The sequence below is a fragment of the Sorex araneus genome, chromosome 3 (assembly GCF_027595985.1).
Source record: "Sorex araneus isolate mSorAra2 chromosome 3, mSorAra2.pri, whole genome shotgun sequence".
Classification (NCBI taxonomy): Eukaryota; Metazoa; Chordata; class Mammalia; order Eulipotyphla; family Soricidae; genus Sorex; species Sorex araneus.
The window spans coordinates 8985022-8995419 of NC_073304.1; positions in this window are offsets into that span (position 1 = coordinate 8985022).

Sequence of the window (10398 nt, forward strand, 5' to 3'; positions counted from 1 at the left end):
GGTTCGATCCCTGGCATCCCATATGGTCCCCCAAGCACCGCCAGGAGTAATTCCTGAGTGCAAAGCCAGGAATAACCCCTGTGCATCGCTGGGTGTGACCCAAAAAGAAAAAAAAAAAAGACAGACGAGTTCCCAGGACCAGAGAGATGAGTGTAGCGGGGAGGGCGCTGGCCTTGCACGCGGGCGACTAGTGTTCAAATCACGGCATCCTGTGCGATCCCCCGAGCACCGCCAGGAGTGATCCCTGAGCGCAGAGCCAGGAGTAATTTCTGAGCACTGCTGGGTGTGGCCCTAAAATAGTGGGGGGGGAGACTAACACCTGACCCTTGTGGACTTTATTTTTGAAAAGGTGAAGATATGATGAATAAGGAAGGAAAACAAACAGAATCCGGTGCTAGCGAGTGTGCGGGTGAGAATGGAACAGTGGGAGCTGGGGACGCCTCAGGAGAATGAGCCTGTGCCTTGCATGCAGGGAGCCTGGACATGGCCCCTGGCACGTCACAGTCTCCTGAGCGCTGCCAGGCATTATCCCGAGCACTGAGGCAGGAGTCCCCCCGAGCACTGCAGGGTATAATTTAAACCAAACAGAAGGGGGCAGAAGTCTCAATGGGCTGAGTGTTTGCTTTGCATGATGGGCACTGATGTTCCCCTCAGCACCACTGCCTGTGGCCCCAAATTCAAACCCACCACCACCACCACCACCACAGAAAAAAGGAGTGTAGGGGCTGGAGTGATAGCACAGCGGGTAGGGCGTTTGCCTTGCATGCGGTCGACCCGGGTTCGATCCCCGGCATCCCATATGGTCCCCCAAGCACCGCCAGGAGTAATTCCTGAGTGCAGAGCCAGGAGTAACCCCTGAGCATCGCTGGGTGTGAGCCAAAAAGCAAAAAAAAAAAGAAAAGAAAAGAAAAAAGGAGTGTAGGTATGTGGGTGTGCAGGGAAGGGTGAGTTGTTTTTTGTTGTTGTTGTTCTGTTTTGGGGCCACACCTGGCGGCGCTCAGGGCTTCCACCTGCTCTCAGAGATCACTCCTGGCAGGGCTCGGAGCACCATATGTCGTGGTGCTGGGAATAGAGCCGGGTTGACTGTGCAAAACGCGCGCCCTACCTGTCCCCACCCCAGGGTGGATTATTTTTAAGTAGGTTGTCTCAGGGGAGCGGAGCGAGGGGGTGCCCTTTCAGCAAAGCTCTGAGCTCGGGGAGGGACCTGCCTGCTGCAGGGACAAGGCTGGGAGAGAGGGACAGAGGCCAAGAGAAGCTTCCGGGAGAACCAGCAGAGGGGCAGGAGGCTGTGCGGGGGGGGGGGGGGGCGGCCTCACAGCAGCTCGGGGTCCAGCTCCACAGCACGGCACTGCCAGAGTCAGAGCGACTCACCCGGACCCCCCGGCCCGGAGGGAAGGAGTCATTCTGCAGCCCGAGAGGTGCCCGGAGTTGGCCCCTAAGCTCCCCGTGAAAGACCCCCGCATGCCCTGAGCGGGTGCCTGGCCCAGGGTGAGGGGCTCCAGAGCACCCACCTTGCCAGCGGGAGGCGGGAGGCCAAGGCCCGGCACTGAGCCCCGCGCCGCGTGGGACATAATCCCAGCACCGAGGCACGGCACGGGGCGGGGGAGCGGCCTCTGGTGTCCTGCAACCCAGTGTGCCCCCGGCCCTCACATCACAACGGTAAGGAAGAGGAAAGAGAACAGAGTCAGCGTCTGACGCGGGGCGTCCGCAGTCAGCCCGGGCTTCAGTGTCGCCCCGTGTGAAGGCCCCAGCCAGCCCTGGGCAGCAAGGCCCTCACACACACACACACACACACACACACACACACACACACACACACTCGCACACACACAGGTCACGGTCTGCAGCCCGGCCTCCTGCGTCTCCTTTCTGCCGGGGCTGTGCCGAGTCTGGGACACACACTTCGGCAGCATCTATCACCATTTCATCCAGTCGTCGACGGCTTTGTGCTGAGAACTGGACGCTTTGTCCAGCGGCCACGAGAAAAGGCGCGCAGCCTCTGTGCTCCGGGGGAGGGACACGCGGGCCTGGCTCTCCTCCAGGGAGCTGCTCTGGGGACCGGCCCTGTTTGTCATGCAACTGAGCGCGGCAGGCAGCAGCAGAAGGCTCCAACCAGGACTGATGGCTGGCCAGCACTGCATGCTCTAAGGCTTAAAGCGCTTCCTCCCTCCCTCTCCCCCTCCCTCCCTTCCTCCTTCCCTCTCCCCTTCCCTCCCTCCCCCTTCCTGCTCCCCCTCCCTCCCTCCCTCCTCCCTCCCTCTCCCCCTCCCTCCCTTCCTCCTTCCCTCTCCCCTTCCCTCCCTCCCTCCCTTCCTCCCTCTCTCGCTCCCTCCCCCTCCCTCCCTCTCCCCTTCCCTCCCTCCCTCTCCCCTTCCCTCCCTCCTTCTCCCTCCCTCCCTCCTTCCTTCTCCCCTTCCGTCCCTCTCCCCTTCCCTCCCTCTCCCTCCCTCCCTCCCTCCCTCCCTCTCTCCCTCTCTCCCTCTCCCCCTCCCTCCCTCTCCCCTTCCCTCCTCCTTCTCCCTTCCTCCCTCCTCCTCCCTCCCTCCCCCTCCCTCCCTCTCCCCTTCCCTCCCTCCTCCTCCCTCCCTCCTTCCTTCTCCCCTTCCGTCCCTCTCCTCCTCCCTCCCTCCCTTCCCTCTCCCTCCCTCCTCCCTCCCTCCCTCTCCCCTTCCCTCCCTCCTGCTCCCTCCCCCCCTCACTTCTTCCTCCCTCTTCCCCTCTCTCCCTCCATCCTCCCTTCCTCTCTCCATCCCTCCCTCTCCCCCTCTCTCTCTCCCTCCATCCTCCCTCCCTCTCCCCATCCCTCCCTCTCCCCTTCCCTCCCTCCCTCTCTCCCTCCCTCCCTCCCTCCCTCCCTCCCTTCTTCTCCCTCCCTCCTTCTCCCTCCCTTCTTCTCCCTCCCTCTCTCCCTCCCTCCCTCCTTCTCCCTCCCTCTCTCCCTCCCTCTCTCCTTCTCCCTCCCTCTCTCCCTCCCCCTCTCTCCTCTCTTTCCCTCTTTCTTCCTCCTCTCCCCCTCCCTCCCTCTCTCCCTCCCTCTCTCTTCTCTCCCTGTCTCTCTCCCTCTCCCTCTCCCTCTTCCCCTCCCCGCTCTCTCTCCTCTTATCTCTCCCCCACCCCCCACCTGCTGTGCTCTTACTAGCTCTTTGAGCACCGCCCCAAGACCCCAGTCAGACAGAGGTTTGGGCCCGTTTGGAAGCAGACCCAGGGTGTCAGACTGAGCCTCCCCAAACCTCACACCCCTGGGCCCGTCTTAGGGGTAAGATGCTGTAAGAAAAGGCTCAAATCGTGGAACCAAATCTGGGTTTGCTCGCGACCGCCCAGCAGTGGGCTGTGAAGGCTCACGGGGCAGGGGGGGCACTCGGGGTCCTCGGCAGGGGGTTTCCAGCAGCTGTGCCCAGTGCCACCATCTCTCCATGTCACAAAGGGGCAAAGGCAGACGGAGGCTCTTCGTAAGGCCACAGCCTGGCAGGATGGGCACGTGTCACTCCTCTGGCTCGTCAGCTGGGACCCAGGCACGTGTCACTCCTCTGGCTCGTCAGCTGGGACCCGGGCACGTGCTGGGTGGGGCGCGGGGACCCGGGCGGATGTCAGGGGCGGCTCTGATTGCTCGGGGCGGAGAGACTCTGGGGAACACTGACATTCTCTGCGCGGCAGCCCCCGCTGAGGCCGAGACCCCCGTGGAAAGCTGGGTGGCAGCGGCGGTCCCAGGAGGCGGCACAGCCCTGTGGGCGAGGCCGTCTCTGGCGCTGGCCACAGCGGAGCTCTGCGGGGAGTCGAGCCCCAGTGCCCCAAGGCTCTCCCCGCGGGCAGAGCATTCAGGCCTCCTGCGTGCACCCAGGCCAGCACCTGGCGGGGCGGGGGGGCGACCAAGAGCCCGAGTCGTCCGTGCTGGGTGGCTCCGAGGCAGGATCCTGCGTGACCTCCGTGGAACCTTTCAAAAAAAATCTGCTGAGGGGCTGGAGCGATAGCACAGCGGGTAGGGCGCTTGCCTTACATGTGGCCGACCCAGATTCGATTCCCAGCATCCCAGATGGTCCCCCGAGCACCGCCAGGAGTCATTCCTGAGTGCATGAGCCAGGAATAATCCCTGTGCATCGCCGGGTGTGAGCCAAAAAGCAAAAAAAATTTTTTTTTTAAATTTGTTTTTAAAAAATTAAAAAAAAAAATCTGCCATGAGGAGCTACTGGTCTTGGCTGGCCTTCCTGCAGAAGCACCCCCGAGAGAAGGGTGTGGGGGTCCAAGCGGGGGGTCATTTGGGAGTGATCCCAGGAAGCACCAGGTGGGATGACAAAGGAGAAAAGACACCGTGGAGTGCACGGGGGGGGGGGGGGGGTGGGAAGGGGGGAGGGGCTGCAGGGATGAAGCCATTAGGCTGAGCAACAAGGGGGGTGGGCTGCTGCCGTGTGTGACTGTCTCCCGCCAAGCCCCCCGGGGGCCCTGGGGGGAAACTGAGGGCGTCCTGACATATGCCACGGGGCTCCCGTCATCTCAAAGTCACAGTGAACCTGTGGCTGAAGCAGAAGCCAAGAAGCCAAGTTCAGAGCAAAGGCCCGTGTCCCCCCGGGGACTCACAGTGGGACGCGGGGGGGGGGGTTCTGCACATCCCACCCCCTCCCTGCCTGGGGCCTACGCCCTTCCCCAGCCTCATGTTTGAACGTGGCAGGATCTGGTTCCGCTGGTTCCGCTCAGGACCGCCCAGAGGTGAGCCGTGACCTGGGCTCCAACTCGGCCGGAGCTGGCCGCGGGCCTGTCCCGCACGCTTCGAAACCTGCTGGCGTTTGAACCCGCTCCCCTCTACGAGGGGGGACGCCCTTCCAGGCTGCGGGGGGACAAGGGGCAGGGGGGACTTTTGCGGGGGAAGAGCTGAGAAAAGCTGTGCTGTTGCTCCACCTGCAGAATCTGTGTCGGGATGCAGTGACCTGCCCTTCCGTCCCCACGCTCTGGGGCTGGCCCCGTCATCACGAGCCCCTCTCCCCGGGGGACCCGGGCACCCGTCTTCCCCCGGAAAGTTCTCCTTGCCTTCCCCAACGGCCCCACGAAGACCGGAGACGGAGATCCAAGAGGCGGTGAACTTGGCATCAATGGTGCCGCACGAGGGCTCCTGGAGAGACTCAAGGTCTACCCCAAGGGGGGGGGGGTGGGGAGCCCGGCGGCTCAGCTTAGCGTCAGGGCCGAGATCGAGGGGACCTGCCCTCCTCCGCCTGCCCACTAGCCCGCTGGGTCCCCGTTGGCCGGTCCCCAGATTCTCGGCCCAGCACAAAATGCATTTTGCGCCTGGCTAGAAATACTTCCTGCCTGGTTTTGAAGGTCCGTCGGGCTGGCGTGAGCTGTCAATCACGGGAGAAGGAGGTGGGCTGGTGCCAAGCCAAGCGGGGAACTCTCCTTCGGGGTGAGAGCTCCAAGGATCCCATTGCTCAGTGTCTAGGAGCACAAAGGACTACATTTCCCAGACTCCCTTGCAGCGAGAGCCCTGGAGGTGGAAGACAGTGGGAGACCCTCACCCGGTACCTGACTCCGGCCGGCCTGTGAGAGAAGCTGGCTGCAGGGGGACCGTGATGCTCGAGGCCCGGCTCAGGTGGACAGCGCCGGACACAGCAACCCTAGGGGGTGGCAGGGGGCTTCCTGATCCCCAGAGGCCAACTCAGTCCCGAGCTGGGGGCTGTGCCCACCCCCTCCCGAGTCCGTTTCCTCTGTCCCCCCCACTCCCCGTGACCCGCCAGCCCATCTGCAATGAGGCTTTGCCCCGGAGGTCAGCGGCCAGTTCAGGGTTGTGGCGGTGGGACGGGTGTGGAGGCGTCCGTACTGCTGCAGATCCTCAGACAGCTGTGGACAGCTGCGGGCCCCCGTGGGGTCGCCGAGAGGGGAAGGGGCTGGCCTGGGCAGGGTTGGGGTCTGTACCCCACCGGGAGCCCCTGCGTCCGAGGTCAGTCCGCTCGAGGCCCCAGCCCAGCCGGTTCCGGCTGGGTCGGGCCTGACTCAGGGCTCTCACCCCGCTCCCCCTGCCAGTGCTCGAAGGTGAAATGTGTCCCAGCCCCAGACACGGCACTTCCGCATGCCGGATACCCTGGTGCCCAGGGAACTGCCTCCACGCCCGTCCCTCTGTCATGATCGTGAACCGCTGAACCGCAGGAGATGATTAGCGAGGCTCAGAGAGGTCGTGGGCACTGCCTAAGGCCACACAGCTTCAAAGGCAGGGCAGGGAGTCGTGGGCATCTCTGCCTTTCCGTTCAGCCAGCGTCGCCTGAACAGGGAGCAAAGCGAGACGCGGAGACAAGAGCAGCGGGCTGGGGAGGGGAAGAGCTTTCCCGCGCCCAGCCTGGAGCTCCCTTCCTCGACAGCCCTGTGTGGCCTCTCGCCCCTGCGGGAGGGACGGAGGGAGGGAGGGAGGGAGGGAGGGAGGGCGGGACGGAGGGGGGATGACGGAGCTGCCGTCCAGGCACCCGTGCCCGGGCCTCCCTGGGCCCAGTCTTGCTCGCTGGTCCTAGCCGTGCTGTCCAGGCTCGGACGGGCAAGATGGTGCTTCACTCCGCCCCGGGGTTCTGCACCAGCTCCAAGCGCTGTTCTCCGTGCTCGGGACACACAGGTGAAGAGCAGAGGCCGGGGCCGGGGCCGGACCCATAGCACAGCGGGGAGGGCTCTTGCCCCGCACGTGACAGACCCGGGTTTGATCCCCGGCGTCCCACCTGAGCACCGGCAGGAGGGATTCCTGAGTGCAGTGCAGGAGGAACCCCAGAGCATCGCCAGGTGTGGCCTAAAACACACACACACACACACACACACACATGCACACACACGCGTGCGCGCGCGCACACACACACACACAAAGATCAGAGGCAGGACTGTGGCCTCTTGGGACCACCAAGTCGAGAATGTGGGGCTGAGATGTGGGGGCAGGTTCGGAGAGGCAGAGCAGGCCCAGGGCCTGTGAGCAGAGGGTGGGGGCCCAGGGCCCTATGAAGCAGGCAGGTGACGTTGAGTCGAGGGAGTGGAGTCAGAGAGCCCCAAGTTAACCCAGAGGAGACATGGCAGACAAGGACCAATAGCCGATGCCAAGGTCCTGGGGCAGGAATAGAGTCAGTAGGGTGAATGGACGGAGCAGGTGGATGCAGGTGGATGCAGCAGCGGGCACTGAGGGGAGATGGTACAGGCCAGGTCACGGGGAGTCTCAGCTGGGCCAGAGCTTGAACAAGAGAATTGGAGCATCTGGGAGCAGAGGGCAGCGGGAGGGGCGGTGTGGGGGGGCCCCCTCGGACCTGGCAAGAGCCCAGTGACCCAAAGGCCTGGTCTGTGAGGGCGCTGCAGAGAGACTCAAGGGCAAGGCGGGGAGCATCACGCCCTCGGGCCGCCTGTGCCCGCCCCCCCCGTCCCCCCTGTCCCTCCCGCCCCCTCCCCCCCCCGCCCCGCACAGCTGCTTATCAGGCGGCAGAGTCAACACGCCCGCAGCCCCGCAGGCCGGGGCCTGTCTCTGAACACGCCGCTTCTCCCGGCCCCTTATCCGGCCTCCAGGTGGCAAAGCCGCGTTGCCGGGCAATGGCGTTTTATCTTTGGGGTTGGCACGGGGGCCAGTGAGAGGCAATTTCATTAGCTCCTTTCCCATCTGCCTCTGCAAACATCCCCGGGGGCTCCCAATTAAGGGCCGGCTGCTCTTCCCCCACCAGACGTTTGTTTTAATCTAATAAAGCCGCTTACAGGCCGCTGCCCGGCGAGGCGGCTTCAGGGTGTTCTTGGCGCAGGACGGTGGGGGGTGGGGCGGGGTCGGCGGGTGCCCTGGGCCCTGGACACTGAGGCCTGTCCCTTAGGCAACAGTTCCAGACCCTTGGCTAGAAGGACGAGTTTGGGGCCGGAGCGACAGGACGACAGGACAGGGGGCAGGACACTTGCCTTGCATGCGGCCAAGCCGGGTTTGACCCCTGACACCAGACAGGGTCCCCGGAACCCGCCGGGGTGATTCCTGAGTGCAGAGCCAGGTGTAACCCCTGAGCATCACCGGGTATGACCCCCCCCGCCACCCAACAAACCCCAATAATAATTTTTTTTAAAGCCCGGAGCCAGCTGAGATGAGGAGGTCCCTAGTGCCCCTGGGAGGACCCCCCTTTCCTCCGGGGGCCACATCCTTACAGGGGTCCCCCAGGGAGCCTCACTCCTGGGCAGAATGTCTGCAGGGAGACACCCTTGCTGAGAAGCTTCTGCAGGCCAGCGGGAGGTGTTGTGTCCGCCGAGCGCCCCTAAGGAAGGCGCTTAGCAAGGCCCCCCAGGTCAGGCTGAGTGGACAGAAGGGGGACCCAGAGTGACGGGAGATGCTGGACGCTGAGGGTCAGGGCAGAGCAGAGCGTGAGGGGGCTGGCCCGGCCCTCTGGCCAAAGCATGCAGCAGGGAGAGGGGGGGCGTCCTCCCTCCCCCAAGCATCCGAGAAATGGGTGGGGGCTTCTGGGTTGGGCCGGGGGGCAGGAGAGAGAGCCCCTGCTCTCAGTGCTGTTCTTCCCCCCCCCCCCCACAAAGATTGGCTTGCAGGGGTCCCCAGGAAGAGCCATGGGGACTGGGCTCACGGGGTCCTGGTCTCTGGACTTTGGCCAACAGACCTGTGGGATGACGGGAGACCTGTGCTCGGGAGGCTGGAAGGCTGGGAGGCAGGGAGATATGAAGGCAGGGAGGCTGGGGTCAGGGAGGCTGGAAGGCAGGAAGGCTGGGAGGCTGGGAGGCTGGGAGATATGATGGCAGGGAGGCTGGGGTCAGGGAGGCTGGGAGGCTGGGAGGCAGGGAGGCTGGGAGGCTGGGAGCTAGAGACAGGAGGCAGGGAGGCACGAGGACACGGAGGCCTCAGACTAAGATGCAGACGCGGCATTGATCAGTGTCTTCCACATCTGGGCCAGCCCTGGGTGCCAATGACAGTTCCTGGGCTCTCAGCACCCGTGACCGCCCGTCCCATGGTGGTTCTCAGTGTCCCCAACACCCCCTTCAGGCTCAGTCCTCCGGTGGCGCCCTTGGTCTGTGTGTCCGTGTGGCTGCTGACCGGCAGCCTGAATGAGCTCCCTCCGTCCCGTCCTTTAAGCCCAGCCTCAGTGGGGCGCGGCCACTCCACTGCTGGGGCGCCCCATGTCCGTTTGGAGTGGAGGTGTCGGCCACAATCCCCGCCTGCCCCGGGGGCTCTTCCTCGGGCTCCTGCAGGGACTGTGTGTTTGCGCTTGTGGGCCCAGAGCAGGGGCCATGGGTCACTCAGGCCCAGGGCAGGGGCCATGGGTCAGTTGTGCCCAGAGCAGGGGCCATGAGTCAGTTGGGCCCAGAGTAGGGGTCATGGGTCACTCGGGCCCAGAGCAGGGGCCATGGGTCAGTCGGGCCCAGAGCAGGGGCCATGGGTCACTCGGGCCCTCGTGGCTTCCCTCAGGGCCAGCATCTCACACAACTGTACCCAGAGCCCCTCCAAACTGAGCACTGTCCCCAGAGTCCCAGCAAGGCTGCTTGTGCTCCCTTTGAGGGTGGTTGGTTAAGTGCAGCCTGAGGGGCTTCAGGGCGGCTGGCCAGAAGGACGCACACATGCCGCTATGCCCCTGTTCTCCCCCCAGAGGCAGTGGCGGAGCCCCGAGGCTGAGGGCTGCCCCCCCTCCCACAGAGTCATCCCACAGACCCTCCCCTCCCCTCCCCTGCCACCCGACCCGGCGGGAGCTGGCCAGGAGCCCGCATCACGCGGCTTCCCCTGGCCCCGCTCCCTCCTGCCCTAAATCCTGGCTCTGGCTTGGCGTCCTCAGTGCTCACCTTCCCAGAGCTGGCGGCCCCACGGCTGAGGCTCAGTGGCAGAGCTGGCTGCAGGCCAGTGTTCGACCCCCAGTGGCCTCTCTGGCATGGCAGCGAGTGGCCCTGGGTGGCGTCTCCTCCCGGCATCCCGGAGCGAGACAGCGCAGTGGCAGCAGAAAGGGGAGCGAGATGGGGCACGGGAAGGTGTCCCTGGGGACAGCCAACTGTCACCTCACCGAGGCTTCCTCAGCCCTGTGCTCTGTGGTGTGAGGGGGGCTCTGACAGGGGGCAGGGGGCCAGCCCAGCGACAGGGCGGCCCACTCGGAGGGGAGAAGACGCAGGTCTGCAGGCTGTCACCCCTCGAGGAACGGTCCCTTCCTCACTCTTGGGCTCTCTTTCCCGTGACTCTACTCTCCGCCCGCGGTGTGGCCCTGGCTTCCCTCCCCATCATGTCACTGGTAGGCGCCACACACTGCTGATGCCCCTGGTGCCCCCAGGGTTTGCCTTCCTGTGCCTTCAGCTCTGCTCAGCACCAGCCCAGAGGGGGCTTCGACACGCCTGGCCCAGCCTATCTTTTTTTTTTTTTTTTTTTTAGCTTTTTGGGTCACACCTGGTGATGCACCAGGGTTATTCCTGGCTCTGCACTCAGGAATTACTTCTGGCGGTGCT